Source organism: Lycorma delicatula, chromosome 7, assembly GCF_047948215.1.
Source record: "Lycorma delicatula isolate Av1 chromosome 7, ASM4794821v1, whole genome shotgun sequence".
In the NCBI taxonomy this organism is placed as follows: domain Eukaryota; kingdom Metazoa; phylum Arthropoda; class Insecta; order Hemiptera; family Fulgoridae; genus Lycorma; species Lycorma delicatula.
The window spans coordinates 128066594-128081225 of NC_134461.1; the positions used below are offsets into that span (position 1 = coordinate 128066594).

Consider the following 14632-nt stretch of genomic DNA (forward strand, 5'->3'; position numbering starts at 1 on the left):
CATAAAAATGTAAAAAGCAAATAATAACAGGCAGATACTGTTAGGTTATGTGTTCAAGTCTATCTGTAATCTAATACGGTACAATAGTTTATATTGATGGCAGCGCTTCCAAAATGACTGTTTTCAAATTTAATGTTAACAAATTAATTTATGTTACTGCTTGGTAAACATTGATTTATAATATAAAATTCTTCCTTTATGATTCCTGCTTTCAGATTGTGTAGATTAAAATTCAGACCACAGTCTTTCTTTGATACATTGAATGCTGCACCTGTCGAATTCTCCTCTGAAAGTGAGGATGCTAATCTGCATCAATTATATAATTTATTTCAGTAGATTTTTCACTGAGATCCAGCCAGTTCAGATCTGTTTTTTTTCTTCTATGCAATGGCTCAAAAGTTTTTCCTGCTGAGTAGTAAAGGTTGTTCTTGAATAACTTGTTCAGTAAGATTTTTGTAATTCTTTGGAGGTTAACTTTTGAATTCTTTTTCTTATTAGGTTTTTAATGATTACCAAAAAATAGATTTTAATAATAGATTTTAGTAATTCCTGGGACTTCATTTCTAAGACAGATATCAACATAATGGAGTATTTTAAATATGCTTGATTATAGCATTATTATTATTATTATTCAAAATGTGGTTTTCTGTTTTTTTTTTTTGACAAAAAAAAAATTTGTACAATCCAAAAATTAATTTTCATGTTCTAGTAAAATATAAACAATTAACATTTATAACATTAAAATTTAACAATAGTTCAATTTATTTGTGTGTTTTAGTTTTAAAAGACTAAAATATTTTCATAAAAGTTATATATCAAATTCACGAGTCCCCAAGACAAGCTCTTCCATATAAAAATGTTCTATGTTAGTGCTATCCTTTCTCTGTTGTAAATATAAAATTCAAACAATTTAAATTTTAAAATCACTGTCACCATTCCAAAATAAAATTCAACCAATACTTATGCATTTCACAAAATCACGAACAGCGTTTGCACACCGAGAAGTGCTTATGTACAAACAAATTCATGATGCTGTAGACGGACAAAATGGCATTTCTTTTTTACATTCAAATGTAGAGACAAATATGTAGAGAAAAGTATATGTTAACTGGACTGGCAGAATTTGTTTTATGTGTCCTACAGTACACTGGACCCTCTAATTCAAATGTTTGTGGACACGGTCACAATAAAGTAGTCCTTCAGTTAGTGAAAAGGGTTATTTTCTTTTTATGAATAACTACTGTAAGAGTTTGAACTATCCAACAACTTGTCTACAGAAGTTACACCACTGGAACACTTAGAACTAAATGCAAAGGAAATCACTCATCTGTTATTAAATTCAAACTAAATAGACCTTAACTCTTATCAGAGGATGGTTTACATTATGTATTTTTCAAATGCAATTATAACAGGGATGTATTGATGATCAACTCCAAATTTTCAGCAGACATAGTCAAAACTACCAATTGTAAACATGATTCATTCTTGAAACGGGAGGCGGCAGTTGTTAAATATGTAATGAAACTATAGATGAAATCGACCATTTTGTTCAGGATGGCTTATATCTCGTAGAAAGGAAAACAATAAAATGGTATATAAAGTTGGTAAGCTATATTTTTCATTTTTCATTTATAAAAAAATTATCTGCTATAACAAAAATTTTATCCAAACTCAAAAGTTTCATAATATGACTTCTGTCTATAAATAATAAAATTCCTGATTCTCCTATCACTTTAACCAGAAGATAGTAGAACTTTCATGCATGAACTAAAAATACTCGATACAGTAGAAGGGCAATAATGAAGACTATTACGACATTATCAGAGGTGTACCAAGCAGAAAAAAAGAAAGGATATGATATTCTATTATCAGGGAAGTCCAGATCAACCAGCTTTGTGACAAATTCCTTGTTTTGTTTTAATAACTCTCATAAGGTTTAAGTGGCTAGATATCACAATTTATTGTGGGCTTACATTTTACTATCAAAATTAAACTTTGTTGTTTTTTATTATTTTTTTTTTTAATCTTTTCTAAATAATTAATATTCAAAATTATTGAATATAAAGTTCTAATAATGAAAATAAAATATAAACCTGAAGACAATTATACAAATCAGAACATAATTAAAAATGATAAACTACTCTAGTATAAAGCGTACAAAATTTTTCCATTATATCAGAAATCAATAATGTAAGAATATTTATTTTTCATTGTAAAAGGCAATTCTTATAAAACATAGTAATATTATAGAAATATTTAATTGTTTTAACCTAAATCTTTGTTAATACAAATATTTACAATATGTTTTATAACAAAATAACAACAAAAAGACTATTTAATAGAACAAACTGAAACTCTCTGATAATAAAGTCAGTGCCCCTGACAGAAAATATCAGCTGCTAAAAAAAAATTTTCATTAATACAAACTCTCTTATTTATTTCAAAATGTCAGATATGCTAAAATATATAATGTGGAAGAACAGTGTGCTTCTAAAGGTTTAAAACCAGCCAAAATTCATTCTGGGGTATTAAAACAGTGTTACTGTTAACTAATTGTAATAAATTGAATGATTTACACTACGCAGAACAAGTGTCACTGATTTTTATCATAGCGAAAGACTGGTAGAACTTTTGGCTGAGACTTTACAAAAAAGCGTTCGCAGGTTATGTGAATTTTTATTTTATTATTTAGACTGGCTTATTATGTAAAGATTTACATGTATTTTTTTAACTATTTTGATTTATTATACAATCCTTTGCGAAATATTGTAAGGGAAATTTAGTTTCATCTGCAAACATAGGTAATAAGTGAGAACCAGATGGTTCTATGAGCACAGTCATAGTTGGTTCGCCATTGTTGTTGTTAGCAAAACAGTGAGGATATGTTTGAGTAGTACATACGTGTCACAAGTACGTTGTGTTACCATTAGTGAAAAATTCAATCGTGGTTAGACAGTGATCTTTCTGAGTTTTTCATATTATAATAGTTTTTTTTTGTCTTCAGTTATTTGACTGGTTTGATGCAGCTCTCCAAGATTCCCTATCTAGTGCTAGTCATTTCATTTCAGTATACCCTCTACATCCTACATCCCTAACAATTTGTTTTACATATTCCAAACGTGGCCTGCCTACACAATTTTTCCCTTCTACCTGTCCTAATATTAAAGCGACTATTCCAGGATGCCTTAGTATGTGGCCTATAAGTCTGTCTCTTCTTTTAACTATATTTTTCCAAATGCTTCTTTCTTCATCTATTTGCCGCAATACCTCTTCATTTGTCACTTTATCCACCCATCTGATTTTTAACATTCTCCTATAGCACCACATTTCAAAAGCTTCTAATCTTTTCTTCTCAGATACTCCGATCGTCCAAGGTTCACTTCCATATAAAGCGACACTCCAAACATATACTTTCAAAAATCTTTTCCTGACATTTAAATTAATTTTTGATGTAAACAAATTATATTTCTTACTGAAGGCTCGTTTAGTTTGTGCTATTCGGCATTTTATATCGCTCTTGCTTCGTCCATCTTCAGTAATTCTACCTCCCAAATAACAAAATTCTTCTACCTCCATAATCTTTTCTCCTCCTATTTTCACATTCAGTGGTCCATCTTTGTTATTTCTACTACATTTCATTACTTTTGTTTTGTTCTTGTTTATTTTCACGCGATAGTTCTTGCGTAGGACTTCATCTATGCCGTTCATTGTTTCTTCTAAATCCTTTTTACTCTCGGCTAGAATTACTATATCATCAGCAAATCGTAGCATCTTTATCTTTTCACCTTGTACTGTTACTCCGAATCTAAATTGTTCTTTAACATCATTAACTGCTAGTTCCATGTAAAGATTAAAAAGTAACGGCGATAGGGAACATCCTTGTCGGACTCCCTTTCTTATTAGGGATTCTTTCTTATGTTCTTCAATTGTTATTGTTGCTGTTTGGTTCCTGTACATGTTAGCAATTGTTCTTCTATCTGTGTATTTGAACCCTAATTTTTTTAAAATGCTGAACATTTTATTCCAGTCTACGTTATCGAAAGCCTTTTCTAGGTCTATTCAATGCCTGCCTGTCTATTCAACGCCAAGTATGTTGGTTTGTTTTTCTTTAATCTTCCTTCTACTATTAATCTGAGGCCTAAAATTGCTTCCCTTGTCCCTATACTTTTCCTGAAACCAAATTGGTCTTCTCCTAACACTTCTTCCACTCTCCTCTCAATTCTTCTGTATAAAATTCTAGTTAAGATTTTTGATGCATGACTAGTTAAACTAATTGTTCTGTATTCTTCACATTTATCTGCCCCTGCTTTCTTTGGTATCATAACTATAACACTTTTTTTGAAGTCTGATGGAAATTCCCCATTTTCATAAATATTACACACCAGTTTGTATAATCTATCAGTCGCTTCCTCACCTGCACTGCGCAGTAATTCTACAGGTATTCCGTCTATTCCAGGAGCCTTTCTGCCATTTCAATCTTTTAATGCTCTCTTAAATTCAGATCTCAGGTATTGTTTCTCCCATTTCATCCTCCTCAACTTCCTCTTCTTCCTCTATAAAACCATTTTCTAATTCATTTCCTCCGTATAACTCTTCAATATATTCCACCCATCTATCGACTTTACCTTTCGTATTATATATTGGTGTACCATCTTTGTTTAACACATTATTAGATTTTAATTTATGTACCCCAAAATTTTCCTTAACTTTCCTGTATGCTCCGTCTATTTTACCAATGTTTATTTCTCTTTCCACTTCTGAACACTTTTCTTTAATCCACTCTTCTTTCGCCAGTTTGCACTTCCTGTTTATAGCATTTCTTAATTGCCGATAGTTCCTTTTACTTTCTTCATCACTAGCATTCTTATATTTTCTACGTTCATCCATCAGCTGCAATATATCGTCTGAAACCCAAGGTTTTCTACCAGTTCTCTTTATTCCGCTTAAATTTGCTTCTGCTGATTTAAGAATTTCCTTTTTAACATTCTCCCATTCTTCTTCTACATTTTCTACCTTATCTTTTTTACTCAGACCTCTTGCGATGTCCTCCTCAAAAATCTTCTTTACCTCCTCTTCCTCAAGCTTCTCTAAATTCCACCATCTGACACCTTTTCTTCAGGTTTTTAAACCCCAATCTACATTTCATTATCACCAAATTATGGTCGCTATCAATGTCTGCTCCAGGGTAAGTTTTGCAGTCAACGAGTTGATTTCTAATTCTAAATCTTTGCTTAACCATGATATAATCTATCTGATACCTTGCAGTATCGCCTGGCTTTTTCCAAGTGTATATTCTTCTATTATGATTTTTAAATTGGGTGTTGGCAATTACTAAATTATACTTCGTGCAAAACTCTATAAGTCGGTCCCCTATTTCATTCCTTTTGCCCAGGCCGTATTCACCCACTATATTTCCTTCCTTGCCTTTTCCAATACTTGCATTCCAATCTCCAACTATTATTAAATTTTCATCTTCTTTTACGTGTTTAATTGCTTCATCAATCTCTTCGTATACACACTCTACCTCTAACTCATCATCATAATGGGCGCTTGTAGGCATATAGACGTTAACAATCGTTGTCGGTTTAGGTTTTGATTTTATCCTTATTACAATGATTCTATCGCTATGCGTCTTGAAATACTCCACTCTCCTCCCTATCTTCTTTTTCATCACGAAACCTACTCCTGCCTGCCCATTATTTGACGCTTAGTTAATTACTCTAAAATTAACTGACCAAAAGTCGCCTACCTCTTCCCACCGAACCTCACTAATTCCTACTATATCCACCTTCATCCTACCCATTTCCCTTTTTAAATTTTCTAGCCTACCAACCTTTTTCAAGCTTCTAACATTCCACGCTCCAACTCGTAGAATGTTATTTTTTAGTTTTCTGGTGACCCCTTCCTTAGTAGTCCCCACCTGGAGATCCGAATGGGGGACTATTTTACCTCCGGAATATTTTACCAAGGAAGCCGCCTCCATTATTATTGTGTGAAAATGCAGAGAGCCACATTTTCTTGGAAAAAAAAAACAGCTGTAGTTTTCCATTGCTTTCAGCTGCGCAGTACTCAGAAGACTGAGTGATGTTGATATGGCCGTTTCAGTCATTGTGACTCACACCCCTAACAACTACTGAAAGAGCTGCTGCCCTCTTTCAGGAATCATACCTTAGTCTGGCTCTCAACAGATACCTCTCCGATATGGTTGCACCTTCGGTCCAGCTACTCTGTATCCCTGAGCAGTCAAGCCCCCTCACCAACGGCAAGGTCTCATGATTCATAGAGGGGGCTATTATATTATAATAGTAGTGATGAAAAATATATTCCCATCTCCCAAAAAAACAAAAGTAAATGTGAAAATGTGGCATTAAACAGGCGATTGTTTGAAGATGACAGTTCAAGTTCTGAAGGCAAAACATTTAAAAATGTTACTACTGTTTCACTATCTTCTGATGCAGTGTCTCAATTCTTTAACTAATAGCACTGATCATAATCAAGCTACCATCTCACAAGTTGTTAGTTTGGTTCCCTACAGTGAATCTGAATCGGAAAATGGCAATGAATCTGAGCATATAACACCTATGAAGAAGAGAAATCCTAGAAAAGACAGAGAAACCCCAATAAATGGAAGAAAAATATTAGAAAAGAAAGTTGACAAAGCAGTAAAGAGAATATATGAGTATATATACTTGTAATATACTTAGTATATACAAGAATATACTCATAAGTACTTAGGTAAAATCATACCTGGAAAAAAATTAAAACATGGAAATCGTGGGTGTAAATTAATTTGTTTTGAAAAAATCAGCAAAGATGATAGGGAATGTTTAATGATGAGTTTTTACACAATTTCTGAAAATGAAAAAAAAACCATTATTCTAAAAAAAATATGACTTGGACAACATCCTTAAGAGTAAAATATAAAGAAACCCCAAAAAGAAAATTTCATTTTACTATTTTTTTAATTTGAATGAAGAAAAAATTACAGTTTGTAAGCCATTTTTTTAGAAATTCTTTTAGTTAGTCAAAAAAACCATTTATAATGTTCACTTTAACAAAGACAAAAGAAGTGGAATTCCTGAAAGTGATGAAAGGGATAAGCCAAGAGACAGAATATCTGTTACAACAAAGAATTTTGTAAGACAACACACACAGTCCTTTGCTAAAGTTGAATCTCATTACTGTAGATCCAAAGCAAAAAAAAAAAAAAAAAAAATAAAAAAAAATACCTTGCTCCACAGTTAAATGTTAACAAAGAATGAGTATAATTGTGTAAACAAAACAATCTTGAACCTGTAAAAACTTTACTATATAGATCAGTTTTTAATAATGAATATAATCTGGATTTCTTAGTTCCTACATCAGATTGCTGCGATTTATGTGAAGAATATAGAATGGCTAAGAAGGAAATCAGAGCATATGATGAACTTATTTTGAAGTGTGGAAATCACTTGTCAAAAAAAAAATTCATGTGAGAAGAGAGACAAAAGGATCGCAAGAGCAATGAAATGGTTATTCACTTTGACTTAGAAAACGTAATTGCCCTTTCTCATGCTAACGTCAATTGTTTTTTCTACAAGAGAAAGATAATGCGTACAACATGACTGGAGATTGTTCTAGAGATAAGAAAGATTTTGTGCCATTTGGCGTGAAGGTTTATGTGGATATTCAGAAAATGACATTGCAAGCATAGTTGTCAAAATATTGTCGACCATAAGCTCAGCACACTCTGAAGTTATGGACTATATTTTATGGAGCAACAGCTGTGTACCTCAAATCAGGAACTCTATTATTACTTCCCTGTATGAATTAAAGCAGGGCTTCTTAAACTTTTTTATATAGCGACCCCCTTCAAGCTTAGGAAATTTTAAACGACCCCCTCCTCCATATAATGAAATATATATTAACCGTAGATGTAGATGTAATATCGCACTATTTTACAATGTAAATAAAATAAGGATTAAAGAATACGTACCCATTCATTTCACATATATATAATTGGAAACGTTGACGGGATATCGGTCGTAATAAAACACAATAAATAGAATGACATAAAACTATATATATATTTATTCAATAGAAAAAATAAACTTTTGTAACAATTTTTTTATAAGAAAACATAAAACTATATCTATATATTCAATAGAAAAAATAAACTTTTGTAACAATTTTTTTAATAAAAACATATTATTAACATCAAACAATATTAATGTGACGGATGTGATTGTTTATTTTTACACAAATAATTAAATCTAGGCTCAATTTGAGTTAGTGCAGATCGTAATAAATTTTCAACGTTTATTAAAGTTGAACGGTATTTTGATTTTATGTAAGTTAATGTGGAAAAGGCTGATTCACATAAATATGTTGTACAAAATGGCAGTAATTTGTTCATTGCCATTTCCGATAGTAGGGGATATTCTGATTTGATTTCTATCCAAAATTCATGCACAGGCACTTGAGAAAATCTAAGTCGCAAGGTAGTATCACTTGTTAATTCGGCAAATTCTTCTTGTGCTTTTAAGTTTAAAAAATTAATTTCTTCCATTTCAATTGAAAATGGATTGCAAATCCATTGTTGTGTATCGATATCATTGGGAAAATACCTATGCATGTAAACTTCCATATCCTTCAAATGATTAACTATAATTTTTGTTATAGGAGTATCTTTTTTTGAAATATTGTTACTAATTATATACTCGTCAGTAAATGGAAACATTTCGAGCGATCCACTTTCCACTCTGTTCTTCCATATAAGAATTTTTTTAACAAAGGCCTCAAGTTTATTTTTTAACATAAACATATTAACGCAGACTCCCTGCATTGATAAATTCATATCATTGATTTTATCAAAAATATCTGCCTAATAGCATAGCTTGAGAAGCCATAAATTATCTTGAAAATAATCGGCCAAATTAGAATTTTGCTCTGTTAGAAATATAAGAACTTCATCTTTTAAAGTTAATAATCGTTTCAAACTTCGACCTTTTGATAGCCACCTAACTTCAGCATGTAACAATAAACTTGTATAATCCGAATCCATATCAATGCACAAATTTTTAAACAATCGACTATTAAGTGCTCGACTTTTAATAAAGTTAATGATTTTGACTGCATCAAAAAACACAGTGTTTAATTCTGGTGCAATTTTTTTAACAACAAGTGCCTCTCGGTGAATCATACAATGTGTAAATGTAATATGATCATTTCCAGCTTTAACAAATGCTGTAAAACCAAGATCTTGTCCGGTCATTGCTGCAGCACCGTCCGTGCACACATCAACACAATTTTTCCAATTTAATCCTTCTTTTTCAAAAAACTCATTTAATTTTTTATATATATCTTTTCCACGAGTATGACCTTCCAGAGGACGACAAAACAGTATATCTTCATGAATGCTTCCCTCATAAATATATCTTACAAAAAGTAACAACTGTGCCATTTTTGAAATGTCTGTCGACTCATCCAGTTGTATTGCAAACTTTGAGCTGTCTTTAAGCCTCATAAGAAGCTGTTGAAATTGATCATTGCTAATGTCTGAAATTCTTTTGGACACAGTGTCATTTGATAATGGAATTTTACTAATTTCAGCAGCATACTGTTTTCCATGAACAATTTCAGACATTCTTATAGCTGCAGGTAGTAAAAGTTGCTCTCCAATAGTAAAAGGCTTTTTCGTTTTTGCTATCAAATACGAAACTTCATACGATGCCAATAGATATTTATCATTCAAAGTAACATACTTCTCCAAAGTGTTCTTTTCTTTATTTGATGTTTGCAAAAGACGCTCAAAATATTCTATTGGCTTTTTTGATAACGTTGCATGTTTAGTATTCAAATGTCGTTGCAGTTTTGACGGTTTCATGCTTTCTGCAGCCAAAACTTCTTTGCAAATTAAGCACACTGGTTGTTCTTCATTGTTGTGAGAAGAGCATGTGAAGCCATACTGCAAATATGATTCGTCATATTTTCTTTTTTTTGTTTTGCTAGAAGTCGGATTTGAAGCACTGCAACTTGGTTGTGACGGCGTGGCAGACTTATTAGTTGGAATTTTAATTAGCCATTTATCCATGATGGTTAAATAATAATAAATAATTAAACAAAATGTAGTTGAACTTTAACGTAATAATTAAAAACACCAACTGAAAATTACACAGTAAATACACACATGTCACTACGAAGACAAAGCTGAGTCCAAACTGAAGTACAAACAGAAAAATAACTACACTCGAATCTTTACCAGTGCAATGACAACAAATTACGATCAGATCAACCCCGACGCATGGCGTGTTGAAAGTGTGCAGCGCACAAAGGCACCGTATCACAAAGACGCCGAAAAAGAAGCTTTCATTTAATTTTTTTTATTATTCTTTTATAAAAATAATATGCCGATTCGCCTAGCCTAGCTTGATTATGCTTCCGTATTGTATGTGTAAGCTGTAAGGCGACGCGGCGTTTGGGTACTTATAATCACTAAGTTATCTTGCAAACACTGACGCCGGCGGCCAGACATCAATGTCGAACGTTCAGTTGAAAATCGAGGAGCGCGTTGTATTTATTATTTTAAATGCTACTTCTATATTTTCATTTATAGGCCCTACATAACAGTTTTGCATTGCCACTTTTTTCAAAAAATAGTTATAATAAAACTACAATAGTATTTTGTATGATTTTTATTTGTATTTATATTTGTACGTAGTGTGTATACTAATTTTAAAATTTTATTTATAATGATTGAAAAGTATCAGATCTTTGCGACCCCCTTTCAGTAGTCTCGCGACCCCCCTGGGGGTCGCGACCCACAGTTTAAGAAGCCCTGAATTAAAGGAAGCATTGTGATCATGGAAAATTTTGGTTTTCAGATATCAACGGAAATATCCATTTTGGCTAGTCCAAAAATCTGGATTTTAGACTTTTTCTTTTCATTTAAAAAAAATGTGTACATGAAATTTAATAGGCATGGTGTCCACATCATATTTTTTCTTACGGCTTAACATCTTTGTCACATAACAGCCATATTAAAACTGTAACTATGAAGTTTTCAATGGCAGAACATTCCTAAATTCCAGAAGTTGATAACATTCATTCTAATACTGAAAAGGGCTTAAAGCTGTCTGAAGTTTGGTCGCCAGTATCTTTGCCCCGAGTGAGTTGTGGTTTAAATAGAAAATCTCCCTACACAGTAATTGAATTGCAGTCTACAGATTTTTATGATTTTCAAACTCCATCAAAATATTTGAACTACAGAGATTGTCTGCACACCCAAGTTGTCAGCTGAAAATATCAAGTGACAATCTCTTATCAATCGGCTTTAAAGTGAGTCAGAGAGCAGAAGGCTGGAAGAATGTTGATTTATTTAAGAAAATCAATGACCAGAAAGATAACAGATGAAAAAACCTCAAGTCAAACTTTAACCATTGGCGACACCGCCTAACTCCAGTTCACAAATTCGTTAACCAGTTCAGCGCTAGTTGTTAAAAAAAATTAAAAAATGCCATTAGCAAAAGTGCAAAATGGAAAATCAATGGTAAAATGGATGCCATCAATTGATGTCGGTTATTACAACCAAATTTTGTTTACATAACAACCTTCTGTAACCAACATTTTCACTAATGTTTAGACAAAAGGTTCTATCTGAGTGTAATTTTTGTTTAATACCATTATAAAAAATTGTTTATAATGGTAAAACCTTTTACTTTTTCAAAGTAAAAGGTTTATATTTTTATTATACTAATTTCCAAAATGATTACTTTAATGTATTGATAATACACTATCCCAGGGAAAGTTAGAGGATTTTAAATCGCTCTCCTGTAAAATTTTTAAAACTGCAGATGGAACCCTCTGGTTTTCATGTCGTGTAGTACCTAATTGAAGCTGGGGATTATGTTGAAAAGTAGTGTTAGTTCATTGAAAAAATAATTTTTTTACAGTAATCTGTATCTTTAATTATTGAACAACCCTTTATACTAATGAATTTAAATGTAGTCTATTTCAATATTAATCAAACATTTTATTCTATTTTTTAGTATTACAATCTCAAACATGCTTTATAAAAATTTTAATGAAGAAGATGAGAATGATTAAATCATAAGTAGAAAAAAATTCCATCCCCTGATGAAAAGTGTACCAGAAACCAGGAAAAAATGTTTTTGTAAATGGTTTTAAATGCTTTCTTATGTACAATTTTAGTTTTTGTTATAAGAGCTGTCAATAGGGATAACTGCATTCAAAGACATTAAGCCTAAATGTGAATCTAACAATTTTTTATGTTATTAGTTTGTAGATAAACACACACACTCATAAACAATTAACTGCTACGGTTTGCTTATAAAAATGATAGCAAACAAAAAATAATGTTGTGAATAACATCCTTTTATTTACAATTAATCAGTAAAGTAATTAATTAATAATTAATTACTTGAAAAAAAATGCAGCTTACATCTTGCTTATCAACAAAGATAGTTTTTAATTAATTATAAAACAAAAGAAAACTACAACTTCAAACGCTCTTATTTTCCCGTCTAGATAGCGCCAGAGCTCTAAAGGGAAACTATTGTAATTGGCCCAATTTGGGCATGAGTGGTTTTCACTGGATCTTCGACATTTTGGCACCTAAGAAATCCGAAAAATTGGGTGGAAATTTTCTGGATGTTAAAGTTCATATGTTCGCGCATGCGCGTGTGTTCGGTGTAGCCTCTAAATCACTAAATATCTAAAAAATTACTGGATCAATTTTGACCAAACTCAGTCAGATAATTTGTATATATGAGGCATTGATGTAATTAGATTTTCAACTTAAAAAATGAAGAGGGTGAGGCTGTAGAACAAGGTCACCCTCAGTATTTTGAGATTTCACCTAATTAAGATCACATTTTTCTTAGGCATATTTGTTAACAATTAAAAAATAATAATATTTACAGATTTTTTTTGCAAAATCATACCTCACCCCAAAAAATGCTGTAAACTACTGATATATTATGATGTCACAGGCGAGTGGTAGAATTAAACAATTGAATAATATTTGAAGTGTAAAAAATTAACTCAGTCCAGCTGGGTCTTGGAACTTGATTGCCTGGCTGATTCAGTACCTGGTGCGTTAAGCCTTGCAGCTAACTAGTCTGCTCACTGCATAAGCGAAATTTCTTCTATATAAGAACTGACCATCGCCGCTAGTACTGCTACAACCACATGAATTGAGTACAGCATGTACACATACTTTAGTTAGAATCAATGAATTAAATAAACAAAAAAATATTATATTTAAATAAATAAAAAGATATTTTAAACTAAGTTGTTGTGTGTAAGCCGTGCATCAGAAACAACAGCTATAAGACTTTAACCCACTTTGTATGAAGTCCTACAATTGTGTTGTCAGCTTTTTTTTAATCAGTCATATTAGTAAAAAAAGATAACATAATAAAACTTCAACCATCTTACAGTAAAAAAGATTAGAAAAGCTCTAAAAAAAAAAAACCTAAAAATCAAACACTTATATATAGGAAATTACAATCAATAATTAAAGATCTACAGATAAAAGAGAATTTGAAAATAAATCATATTATTACAAACACGTAGATTGATTTTTATATACTGAAAAGTAAATTCAATTGGTCAACAAGTATAGACTATTTGACAGACAATATATTCAAAGTCAAAAATTTATTTGTAACAACCCAACTAAATACACAGTGTATACAATAAAAAGTAATAATAATAAAAAATGTAATAAAATAAAAAGTATATACTACAATTTTCTTTAATTGTAAGGGTTGTCTGAAAAGCTTTGAGCCTCAACATGAATATCGCAGCACTCGTCAACAAAAGTTAAGGAATGTATTTTTGAGTATTTTATTATTGAGTATTTTTGTGAAAATGTAAAAAATTGAATATCTTGCCAACATTAATTATTTACATTTAAAATTCAATACGCCTACGCATATTAAAACCGTGTTGGACACTGTTTACGGGGGCTCTGTCCATCATTTGCCACCGTGAAGAGATGGGCAGCTAAATTTAAACATAATCATACCAGCTTGGTTGATGAGCATTATGGACGGCCAATAACTGCAACCACCAACGATATCATCGAAAAAGTTCATCAATTGGTACTGGACAACCGAAGAATTAAGGTTAGAGAGATAGCAGAGTCTATGGGCGCATCAAAAGAACGTGTTTGTCATATATTAACTGAAGAATTGGATATGTGTAAGCTACTCGCGCATTGGGTGCTGCATTTTCTCACTTTGGATCAAAAACGCATTCGAATGACATTTTCAAGGCCTTACTGGAGCAGTTTAAGCAAAACGAGACAGATCTTTTGCGTCGATTCATAACTGTAGATGAAACATGGATCCACCACTATACTACTGAGATGAAACAACAGTCAACACAGTGGACTGCAAAGGGTGAATCTGCTCTGAAAAAGGTGAAGACAGTTCTATCGGGCGGGAAGGTGATGGTGACTGTTTTTTGGGATAGTAACAGTATATCAATTATCATTTATCAGTTTATCAATTATCTTCAAAAATGTAAACCAATAACAGGACAGTACTCTTGACAAGTAATGATTGTCAAGCATCATTACTTGACAATCTAAAAACAGAAATTGCAAAAAAAGACCACATTTGAAGAA

General features: G+C 31.8%; 1 protein-coding gene across 1 annotated transcript in view; it reads right to left on the minus strand.

Moving 5' to 3' along the window:
* Ctr9 (RNA polymerase-associated protein Ctr9) overlaps positions 1-14632 on the minus strand; it is a 111837-nt gene that overhangs the window by 61133 nt on the left and 36072 nt on the right. The gene's annotated exons all lie outside the window — the stretch shown is intronic.